The sequence below is a fragment of the Malus domestica genome, chromosome 08, assembly GCF_042453785.1.
Source record: "Malus domestica chromosome 08, GDT2T_hap1".
NCBI lineage: Eukaryota > Viridiplantae > Streptophyta > Magnoliopsida > Rosales > Rosaceae > Malus > Malus domestica.
Window position 1 is genome coordinate 22,867,141 of NC_091668.1, and position 12,773 is coordinate 22,879,913.

Consider the following 12,773-nt stretch of genomic DNA (forward strand, 5'->3'; position numbering starts at 1 on the left):
CACATAAATTTTGAAGATCCAGCTACCCTACTATTACCCACAAGGGTAAAGGAACAGCATCACTGCTTGATAACTAGAAAGTCCCAATGTGTGTCAACCTCCATGCTCCGTGGCAAGGCAGACTGGCAAAAATGCCTAACCTTTACTCACATTTGAGAAAACACTCCCAACAAGATTGCTTGCTCAAAAATTGAAGAGGCACCACTCTTCGAATCTCGAGAGCCAGACTCCCAACGGGATTACTTTCTCAAAAATCGAAGAGACACTGCTCTCCGAATCTCAAGAGTCAGACTCCCAACAGGATTGCTTTCTTAAAAATTGAAGAGGCACCGTTCTCTGAATCTCGAGAGCCAGATCCTCGACAGGATTGCTTGTTCAAAAATCGAAGAGGCACCGCTTTCCGAACTTCGAGAGCCAGATTTTCTTGGATAAAGCTTGTCTGCAATCTTCCCACGCAACATCAGCTTTGCGATACCACATACCACTTTTTCAAAGTGCTATGACAAAGTTAAAACACGTGAAGCTTGCAGCTCCCACTACATTGCTACGACCAAGAAGGGTAAAGGAACAACATTACTACTTGTTGTTAGGGAGACTCCTATATATGTCGACCTCCATCCTCCACGGACAGGCAGACCTGCAAAAATGCTCAACCCTTCCTCATATCTGAGAGGGCACTCCCAACGAAGCCTCTCGAAGTACTTAGCTTTCTCCCCCCCCAATAATACCTATGCAAACCAGCCATACCAGAGCAAGAGTATCTCATATCATAAGGGTCAAAAGCAAGAGTATCCCATATCATGTTTTTTCCCTGTCTTTTCCTTTGCCCTTGTTCTTACCTACAAGCTAAGGAGAAAGAAAGCAATCAGTCAGCACTTGGAATCAAGCTTCCAATCAGGAACTGACTGGCTGGAACCTCATGCCTGATTACGTACTTGGCATTGCTCTCGAGTACTCATCTTCAACATCTTATGCTTCCAGAAAAGATACCACATCTGCCTAAGGAACAAATAGGCAAGTGAAAAGGATACAAGGAAGCATGTGGAGACAAGCGCAACAGAACACATGCCGATTCATCTACTACTTCGTCAACAACAAAAGTATCCCATATCATCAAGGTCGAACGCACTCTTGATCTGATGGACTTGTTTTGACCCTCAAATTCTTGAGTCGGCCTTATACTCTAGAGGAAACCAGAAAACCCTCCAGCCCAGTTCAAGAATAAGCCTGTGGAAAGTTACTTCTTCAAAAGCAAAAGTATCTCATATCATCTCTTCTCCATTTGCTTCTCCTTATCCTTATTGCTGTTTACGACACATGGAGAAGGAGAACAATCAACCGGAAGCCGAAGTCAAACCTCCGATCCAGGTTGCTTGCTTGGAAGTCTGATTGCTTACCTTGTCTATTACCTCTTTCAGCAAATCTCCTAGCTCGGCGACTTGGGGGACTCCTACTATAGAGTTTTGTATCACACTTGACCAAGCCTGAAACTACAAGTAAGATTAAAGTGAAATTGATACATTACCTTGTGCATCTTCATCGGTTAAAGATACCACCCCTGGATGGAGGAAAAGTACTTCCAGAGAAGATGTCACATCTACGTATGAGACAGATAAGGCAAGTGAAAATGATACCACACTTCGGTACTTAGAAGTTTCGTGATTACTTAATGGCTTGGATCTTGCAAGTCCCCAACCAATGAGCTTCCCTCACTCGGGAACTTTGGGAACACTGTTTGTACCATACTTGACCAATCCCGAAACTACTGAGCACCGGTCAACGTTATACCGTCAAGGATCCAGAAGAGTTTCCCTCCAACCAAGAGGCCAATCACAACGCGACATGTGTCGACATCAGAAGCCAATCATAGCGCGACACATGTCAACATCAGAAGCCAATCACAACACGACACGTGTCAATGTCAGAATGAAACTAGAAACTCTCTTCTATAAATAGAGATCATTTTCTCACAATATTTCCTAGTGTCATTTGTACTAAATCATTCACTTGTACTCACTAAATGAGAGTTTGAACCTATGTACTTGTGTAAACCCTTCACAATTAATGAGAACTCATTTACTTCGTGGACGTAGCCAATCTGGGTGAACCACGTACATCTTGTGTTTGCTTCCCTGTCTCTATCCATTTACATACTTATCCACACTAGTGACCGGAGCAATCTAGCGAAGTTCACAAACTTAACACTTTCTATTGTACCAAAGTCCTCACTGATTTTGTGCATCAACAAACTACTCCAGCCTTTTCCAAAAATGATATTCGAAGAAGCTAAATGCTTGAAGACCTAAGAAGAAGATAATAATATAAACTTATACTAAATTGTAATATTAAATCTACATATACTAAAGTAAAGTTATCGTAAATGTCCAAAAATAAATCTAAACAAAATCTTAAAACTAAAAACCAAACGATTATCAAACGGCTCCTAAAGGAATACACATTTTAGATCTATTAAATGGAGTTTTTCAATACCTTCAACTAAGTGAAACTAATATACAAATACAATGTATATATAAGGATTGTCCAGAGATCACTGAATACGATATGCTTAACAATCTTTTAAGGAACAAAGTAAGTTAACAGTGTTAGAGGAAAAATATTATTGGAATTATTGCATAATTTTGCTTTGCATGTACACTGAAAACTCTCTGACACTTGCATGTGCAGAGCTCTCTTTCCTCCCTTCGTTTCTTTTCTTCCTCACCTTCCGGTTCTTTCTCCTTAATCTAAGGATATTGTTGTTTTGTTGTTTTGTTGTTTAGTGGTTGCCTTGCTCTTTATAAGAGCCTTTCACTTGTAATATCAGTACACATTTTAATCAATACAAATACACATTGAAATTTAACAAAATGAGTCATTTTATCAAATAGTTAGTCAGCAAACCTGGAATATGAAGACTCAGACTATCAAATAGAGCCATCAAAGATGCTTACTTCCTAACCTCTAAGCTCCTCAATCTGTATTCCATTTGACGCAAAAACGGTGAGAAAACATAAAAATAAACAAAGAAGCAACATCAACCAACACAACAGCCCAATTCAAAGGTAACCCTTCTCCAACAGAAAATTCTACATTACACAAATTTATTCAATAACCAAATAAAATTATAACGTTTAACTTCTAATCATAAATTCAAAATGCAATGATGTGGTAATAGAGACTATGAATAGTGGGCTAATGAAAACACGCTAAAACAAAACACCACCTTCTTCCTTGTTCTATCTCCCTTGTCTTCCTTTTCTCTTTTGGCTACTCCTTTAACGCCCTTTTTCTTTTTCTCTTCAGCTTCTTCGATTTACAGCCCCTTCTTTTCTTTTTTCTTTCCAGATTTCGCTTTTTTCCCCCTATTTTTTCTCTTTTGGCTGCTCAATTTTGTTGACTTGTATTAGGATTCCACAATTGTGGGATTCCTACCATATTTGGTTTCCTAGTTTAGGATGTAATTATTCTTTCCTTTATTGTGATAGGATTGTATATGATTGTATATATACCTTTGAATGAGATGAATACAAAATCATTGAAAATCATTCTTTCTTCTTGGCACCAGAGCCAAGTTAGGAAAAAAAAAGGGGAAAAAACCGAACCCTACCTGGGTTCGTATCTGCTGTGCTTAGCACAGTTTTGTTGTGCTTCTGATTTGCTGTTTTATTTACCCGACCAATTGTAACGAGCGACTTGTCGTTGTTGCCTAGTTTTTTTGACCGACTATTCTCTTATTCCAGATTTCACCACAAAGCTGCAGGTTGAATTATTCCGACAGCAAGACACATGGCTGAAAAAAGAGGGCCGGCTCAATGATGGTTCCTGTTGCTGCTCCAATTATGGTGCAGTCTGAAAATTCAAGCTTTAATATTGGTATGGTATTGGATGAGAAGAACTATGATTTGTGGGCTCCTCTCATTCAAATCCATATCGCTGGAAGGAAGAAGATGGGATATCTTCGTGGGTCTATCAAGGCACCTAACGAAGACGATCCTAAATATGATGATTGGTTCTCTGAAGATCAAAAAATTAAGAGTTGGCTTCTGTCGTCAATGAAGCCTGAGATTATGAAACGGTACATTCGGTTGTCTAATTCAAAGGAAATTTGGGACTCTCTTAAGGTAGCCTACTTTGATGAGAATGACGAGGCTAGAATTTATTCGTTGAATCAGAAGGCATCACGTCCTCGTCAGAATGGCAGACCGTTGGCTACCTATTTCGGGGAGCTAACTGAGATTTTTCAGGAATTGGATCACTTTAATAAAGTATCCATGGAGTGCGAAAACGACATCAAAGTGTTTCCCAAATCCACTGAGAGACAACGAGTCTATGTGTTTCTTGGTGGTCTCGATGATATGTTTGATCAGGTTCATGGAGAAGTGTTGCGGAAGGATCCCCCGCTTGGGCTTCAAGTTTCTTATGCATATGTTCGTCGAGAAGCCGATCGGAAGGAAGTAATGAAGATAGAAGTTGAAAAAAGTGAACCTGCTGCCATGGCAGCAAAGGCTCATGGATCATCCTCTTGGTCGAACAGAGATGGGTCACAAAACCGACTAGGACGAACTCGCCCTAGCCAGACAAGCAGGGATCGTCCCCAAGGTAAGTGCCCACACTGTGGCATGACGAGTTACTCCAAAAGTCGATGTTTTGAGCTAATTGGATATCTCAAGAATTGGGATAAAACTCGTGATCCTCGGTACAACAAATCTCGAGCTTCCGTTGCCGAAACCAAAAGTGATTCTTACCAGATGGCGGACAAGGCATCTGCCATGATGGCTGTGACAGGTAGTGATGGTAAGGCACTAATTACCTCTACTTCTGTTACGAATAATACATGGATAATTGATTCCGGAGCTACTGAACATATGACTTGTGATTCTAAACAGGTTCCATCACTAAAAACCTCCACACAAACTGTAGTCAATGTTGCTAATGGTAATGTCGTCCCTATTATTGGGGAAGGCACTGTTTCCCTTTCTGATACCATGAAACTTGACATTATTCTTGTGGTTCCCTCTCTAAATTATAATTTGTTATCCGTTGCCCAAATAACCCTTGCCTTACACTATTTGGTTGTTTTTTAGCCCTATTTTTGTGTTTTTAAGGACATCCAGACGCAGAAGACGATTGGTTATGGTATTAGACGAGGGAAGCTTTATTACCTGGAGTTGACAACCAGTAGTTTTGGCTTGCTGACTCAAGCTCTTTTCGTTGCTGATTCTCAAGGGGATAATAATAAAGTGTAGGACATCTGGATGTAGCACCGGTGCCTTGGGCATGCTTCTTTTGGTTATCTACATAAGTTATTTCCTAGTTTGTTTGTCAAGAATGATGTTTCTCAGTTTAAGTGTGATGTTTTTGAAATGGCTAAGAGCCATCGAACTTCCTTTCCTCCCAGTTTAAATAAAAGTTCGGTTCCTTTTATGGTTGTGCATTCTGATATATGGGGTCCGTCAAAAATAGCTACTCTTGATGGTGCTCACTAGTTTGTCACTTTTATTGACGATTGTACAAGAATGACTTGGGTTAGTTTGTTAAAGTCGAAAAGTGAAGTTAGTTCGGCCTTTCAAAAGTTCCATAAAATGGTTGTTGTGCAGTACAACATGAATATCCAGGTTCTTAGAAATGACAATGACGGCGAATATGTTAATTTGGAACTTCGTTCCTTCCTTAAACTGCATGGTATTGTTCATCAGACCACATGCCCGTATACTCCTCAACAGAATGGGGTGGTTGAACGCAAAAATAGACACTTGTTAGAGATGGTTCGTGCTTCGCTCATTGAGGCACATCTGCCTTTACATTATTGGGGTGAAGCACTTACGTCTGCAGCCTATCTTATTAATCGTCTTCCTTCTCGTACTATCAACTTCCATACGCCATTTTAGACTCTCATGTCTTATACGAGATGTCCACTGACTCTAAATCTCCCCCCTCAGGTCTTAGGGTGTGTTGCTTTTGTTCACCTTCATCCTCCTTAACGGAACAATAAACTTGAGCCTCGAGCCCTCCGTTGTGTGTTTTTGGGTTATGCCACTACTCAAAAATGATATCGTTGCTATCATCCTTCAAGTAGGAAAATGTTTATCACTCAGGATATGATTTTCCATGAGCAGGACATGTTTCTTTGATCATCCGAGTCCTCACTTCAAGGGGAGTACTGAGACAATGAAGTTCTGACTCTTGATTATTTTCCCGTGGCTAGCAATGAGCTGCACAAAGAGCAGCAATGGCAGTCTTCACATTTGGAGCCCACGACACATGAAGAGCAACATCGCACAATTGTAAGTGATCAATAGCAACCAGCAAATCAGCATATTGTCCAGCCCACGCGTCCCACGGGTGTTGGCTTGAAAGGTATATGCAGAACCAGCCCTCGGGTCATACGGGCTTTGGGCTTGAAAGTGGGCTGCAGCCCACTGTTTTCGATGGAATCGAGCCACAACAACACACTAATGTCAATAGCACCGAGTAGCAACTATCACAGAATGCTTCTCCGGATGTTATATCAGGTCAAAGTATGAACTCGTCGTCTGTTAATTCTTATAACCAATCGTCTTTTACACCGGATACACCTCCACTTCGCCGCCTTCCTGAGCGTATTAACCGAGGTATTCCTAAATCTACTTATGAAACAGAGCCTAAGTGTAAACATAAGTATTCCGTAAGTGAACCAAATTCATATTCAAGAGTGAGATATCCATTAAATAATTATGTGTCTACTTGTCACCTATCAGAATCAAATAAGTCATTTGTACATCAATTATCTACTGTATCTATTCCTAACAGTATGCAGGAGACCTTAGCAGGTTCCGGTTGGAAAGATGCCATGAACGAGGAATTGAGATTGTTGAAGAAGAATGCTACTTGGGAAATTACTGACTTACCAGCTGGAAAGAAATCTGTGGGATGTAAATGGGTTTATACAGTGAAATACAAAGCAGATGGAATGGTGGATCGCTTTAAAGCAAGATTGGTGGCAAAAGTATATACATAGAAATATGGCATCGACTACACTGATACGTTCACACCAGTGGCAAAGATCAATACAGTCCGTGTTCTACTGTCCATCGTAGCAAATCTATATTGGCCTTTGCAACAGTTTGACGTAAAAAATTCATTCCTCCATGGAGATCTAACCGAGGAGATTTACATGGACCTTCCACCAGGGTGTAATGATCCGGACATACGGAAACAAAAGGTATGTAGGCTTAGGAAATCATTGTATGAGTTAAAACAGTCTCCGAGAGCTTGGTTTGGTAGATTTACCAAGTCCATGAGAACATTCGGTTATAGGCAAAGTAATTGGGATCACACGTTATTCCTGAAATGCCAGAACGGTAAGGTTACAACTCTCATTGTATATGTGGATAACATGGTGGTGACTAGTAACGACCCTGGTAAGCAAGCAGCCTTGAAAAAGTATTTGTCCGCGGAATATGAAATGAAAGATCTGGGTTCGTTAAAATATTTCCTTGGGATTGAAGTGTTAAGATGCAAGTCTGGGATATTTCTATCACAAAGGAAGTATGTTCTTGACCTGGAAGAAACCGGTATGTCGGCATGTAAGCTGGTAGCTACTCCGTTGGCTGAAGGAGTGAAGTTGGGTATCGATCAGAACTAAGTACCGGTTGATAAAAGGAGATACCAAAGGTTAGTAGGAAGATTAATGTACTTGGCCCATACTAGGCCAGATCTTGCTCATGCATTAAGTGTAGTTAGTCAATATATGCATAATCCAGGAGAACAACACATGAGTGTCGTTATGAGAATATTAAGTTACTTGAAAGGAAGCCCTGGTAAAGGAATTTTGTTTCGGAAAAATGGGCATTTCAGAATTGAGTGCTATACAGATGCAGACTGGGCAGGATCGACGGATGATAGGCGCTCAACATCGGGGTATTTCACCTTTGTTGGGGGAAATCTAGTAACATGGAGAAGCAAGAAGCAGAATGTCGTAGCAAGGTCAAGCACGGAAGCCGAATTTAGAGGTATGGCACTTGGTATTTGTGAAATCTTATGGCTTAAGTTTATGTTAGAAGACTTGGGGGTTAAACATGGTCAGCCGATGAAGTTATTTTGTGACAATAAAGCTGCTCGTGATATCGCTCATAATCCAGTGCAACATGATCGAACCAAGCATGTAGAGGTTGACAGGTTCTTTATTAAAGAGAAGCTGGAAAGCAAAATAATTGAGGTTCCTCCCATAGGAACGGAAGACCAAGTAGCAGATATTCTCACTAAGGCGGTTTCAAGTGACAAGTTTTCGAGGTTTCTAGACAAGTTGGGCATGTGCAACATCTATGCACCAAATTGAGGGGGAGTGTTGACTTGTATTAGGATTCCTACAATTGTGGGATTCCTACCATATTTGGTTTCCTAGTTTAGGATTTAATTATTCTTTCCTTTATTGTGATAGGATTGTATATGGTTGTGTATATACCTTTGAATGAGATGAATACAAAATCATTGAAAAGCATTCTTTCTTCTAATTTAGTCTTAACCAAGATTTTTTCAAGAATAAGAAAAAACCTAAAAATTTCTCAAATGCACCCAAAATTTGAAGGTGCTTTAATCCAACTTACCATGAAATTACAGCCACTTGAGAAACCTTCTCCAAATGAGGACGAATAGGCAACACAGAGTGCGTTTCTCTGAAAATTAGTAAAGAAAACTGGAATCGGCGCAGCAAATGGAAGACCGGTGAAGCAAACAGAGAAGGTCAGGTTTGTGAGAGAAACAAATGGAAACCAAAGGAAAATCCTAAAGATCCAATCGAACCCAAACATTCGAAGATGACTGACGCATGGAAAGACGATGGACGATGAAGCTTGATTGATGACCAACAAGTGGGCAGCGGGGACAAAAGCTTCATTGGGGAGCGAAAAGCAGCTGGAAGGCACTCTCGACATCATGTGTTAAGGATGCCCAACACGCGTCAACCATGGGTAAAATCGCCAATTCACTGCATGATTTTTGAGAAGTGGTTAAAACCGTGAAGAAAATGAGAGTCCAAACGGGAAGCGCACTGTTAATAAACAGTAATCTTCGCTGAGTTTTAGAAGAGAGTAATTTATCCATATTAACAAGAGCTCAATAGATTTTCCTGGTATACCAAAGTACTCGGATCTATCAAAAAACTACAAACTAGTGCCATTCCATGCACATTTGGCAGCTTCATTCTCTTTACATTTGGAAGAGGTCAACCCAACTATTTTTTTTTTTTTTTACAAGACATGTAAACTAGTTACGTCTAGTATGGCATTTTAATTTATTATTATTATTATTAGCTTTACTCCTTTACTAGACACGTCAACAGATCGAATTTTATAGCTAACACGATATGTATTTAAACATCTAATTTGATTATCTGAATAAGATTTGTGAGTAATCCGATTATGAATAATCTCAAATAATAAGGCTGACTCGATTTGACCTAATGTCATATTATGATTCATGTGCCATTTGTCTTTAAATATATATATAGATGATAATTAACACCTCAAAGTGCGCATGACATGTTCCACATTAAAACCACTACCTCTATATAGAAATTATTACAAAAGCACAAATGATGATGAAATCGCTGATCGAACAAATACATATTCATTTTGACCTGCCTCGAAAATTCGAAAAAAAAAACTAATACCATATCTATCAGGAACTATATGATCCAAATACAGAATAAAAACAAGAAGATTGGTTAACCAATTTGTCATTTTCTTGAAGAAAGAAGCACCTGGTTAATCAATTTGTCCAAGGCCAAGAAAGACAACCCATTCGGACAAGTAGTTGCCTCCTTTGCCAACTTCTTCCACTCTAAGGCATTCTTCTTCATCTCTTTGCCCTCCCCTCCCTCCGTTAACTTTCTCACAAGTCCCTCTACATAATCTCTTTTAACATCATCCCCTAACTCGAATCCAATGCCCCACTCTTTGCAACTGTACCTACAATTGGTTGGTTGCTCTCCACAGAAAGACCAACAAATCATAGGCACTCCACCACACACACTTTCAAGAGTAGAGTTCCATCCGCTGTGCGTCAAAAACCCTCCTATAGCCGGGTGGCTCAAAACTTGTTCTTGAGGACACCAACTTGCCAATAGACTCCTCTCTTTGGTCTCTTCTAAAAACTCAGCTGGGATCACAGATGATTCCCCCCTAACGAGGTCAGGCCTAATAACCCACAAAAAGGTCTTGTTGCTATTTGCAATTCCCCAAGCAAACTCAACTAGCTGCTCTCTTGTCGTGATTGCGATGCTTCCGAAATTGACATTGTTTGTACCATACTTGACCAATCCCGAAACTACCGAGCACCGGCCAACGCTATACTGTCAAGGACCCAGAAGAGTTCCCCTCCGACCAGGAGGCCAATCACTACTCGACACGTGTCAAGATTAGAAGCCAATCAGAGCGCAGCACGTGTCGACATCAAGAACCAATCATAACATGACACATGTCAATGTGACAAAGCTACAAGTTTTTCTATAAATAGGGGTCATTCCCCCACAATATTGCCTAATGCCATTTGTGTTAAATCATTCACAAGAACTCACTAAATTGAGAGCTTGATCCTTTGTACTTGTGTAAGCCCTTCACTACTAATAAGAACTCCTCTACTCCGTGGACGTAGCCAATCTGGGTGAACCACGTACATCCTGTGTTTACTTCTCTGTCTCTATTCATTTACGTACTTATCCTCACTAGTGACCGAAGCAACCAAGCGAAGGTCATAAAACCTGACACTTTCTGTTGTACCAAAGTCTTCGCTGATTTTGTGCATCAACATTTGGCGCCGTCTGTGGGAAACGACACTTATTCCTACTCTCTTCAGCTGTGTCAAGCTGGTTTCTATCATTCGTACACTTTCTTTTGATCAGGCATCCCTCTCCAGCATGGGAAGCGAAGGAAGCCACAGCACACAGAATGACACCCCCCTTGCACATAGTGCGAAACAACGAAAGAAGGAAGGAACTTCTTCAAGCTAAAGTCGATGAGTTGGAAGCTCAGAACAACAAGATAGCAATGAGGAATGAGGTCCTCCAGGAGCAATATGAGAAGCTCTTCGAGACACTTCACGAAGCTAGGCAAGCTCAGACACGCGAGCTTGTTGCCCCCGTGGAAGTTAACCATCAACTGGGTGCCCTCCAACATGGAGGGTCACATGCATTCGACATAGATATCCCTGATAGGGAACAAATTACCCCTCGATTTGATAATCAACATGAGGCTTCTCTTAACCCAGTTGCTTCGACCCGAACCATGAGAAGCGGAGGGAGACACCTCTTTGCTGAAGGGGCAGAAGGATCGAAAGCCGTCTTTCGCGATTGTCGGGATTTCCTGAAGCAACGTCGAGAGAATTCCATCCATATAAGCTCAAAGATCAATGACCCAAGGATTTCTGAGAGACTCGGTCCCCTGCCACGGCCCGAGCCGGCCACCAACTTGGGGAAGGTGCAACAAGTCCTAGAGAGACATGAGGGTACAGGGGACTCAGAGGTGTTCCGACAGACATACCCTGGAAGCCAGTACAGCGAGTCCAGGGAAAAATCACATGCCCTTGATCAAACCTTCCTAATTCCAAGAGGAGATGGAGATTTACGAAAGAAAGCTCCAGTGGCACATAACTCCGCTCATGACCCCCTTGTCCTACAACTTCTTGAGGAAGTAAACAAGTTGAAGGCTGAACGTCAGGCTGAAATACCTGACTGGAACCAACCCAGGCCTGGCCCTCTTACAAGGAGGATCCTCAACACCCCCCTTCAAGCAAAGACAAAGCAGAAGCTTGGCTTGCAACTTTATACTGGAAAAGAGGACCCGATTGAGCACCTTAACCTCTTTGAGTCCACCATGGCATACCGGATGCACACCGACGAAGAGCGATGTCTTCTCTTCCCCTCCACCCTCTCTGGCGGAGCTCTAAATTGGTATTGTCGTCTTACACCTGAGACGGTAGACTCATTTGAGGAATTGAGGAAACTATTTGTTTCCCAACACATTTTCCAAACCGATCGCTTGCACTCTGCAGATGACCTATACACTATCTGCCAGAAGCCAGACGAGTCATTACGTATGTATGCTGGCCGCTTCAGCCATGAATACTCCCGGTGTGCCGAGACAGACGACAAGACTGCCCTCAAAGCCTTCACGGCAGGCCTACGTGATTGTTTCTTTAAATACATGATCAATGCCAATACTTGGAAGACTTACTCTGAGGTGATGGCGCAGGCTTATAACCATGCCTCCGCCGAGGCAAAGACATATCAGGAGAAACCCCCTCACCCAACGCCATGGAGGAAGAACTAGCAATAGCTAAAGTTCGACGGTTGGGAAGATCATCCAATGTTTCTCTAGTACAGGACTCTAACAAAGACCCTGAAGACTCCGACATTGCAGACTCAGACTTAGAGCTAAAGCTAGAAGAGCCCTCATCACTAGAACTTCCAGGCTCTGACATCTACAATAAGAAGAAACAAATTCTATCACTACATGCATGATCAAAACATAAGGAAGTTCCTATATTACCCACAGGAAGATGGTGCAAAGCGATGCCGGAACCCTTCTCAATCAGAAAGCAATCCGTCTTCCACAGTCACTACAAAACAAGCAAATGAAGACCGTGTCAAGCGCCAAAAAAAAAAAAAAAAAAAAAAAACAGCTTCATCCAAAAAGCTTCACCCGAAAAGCTTCACCTCCAAAACTTCACCCAAAAAGCTTCATCCAAAAAGTTTCACCCAAAAAGCTTCACCTAAAAAAGCTTCACCCAAAAAAAAA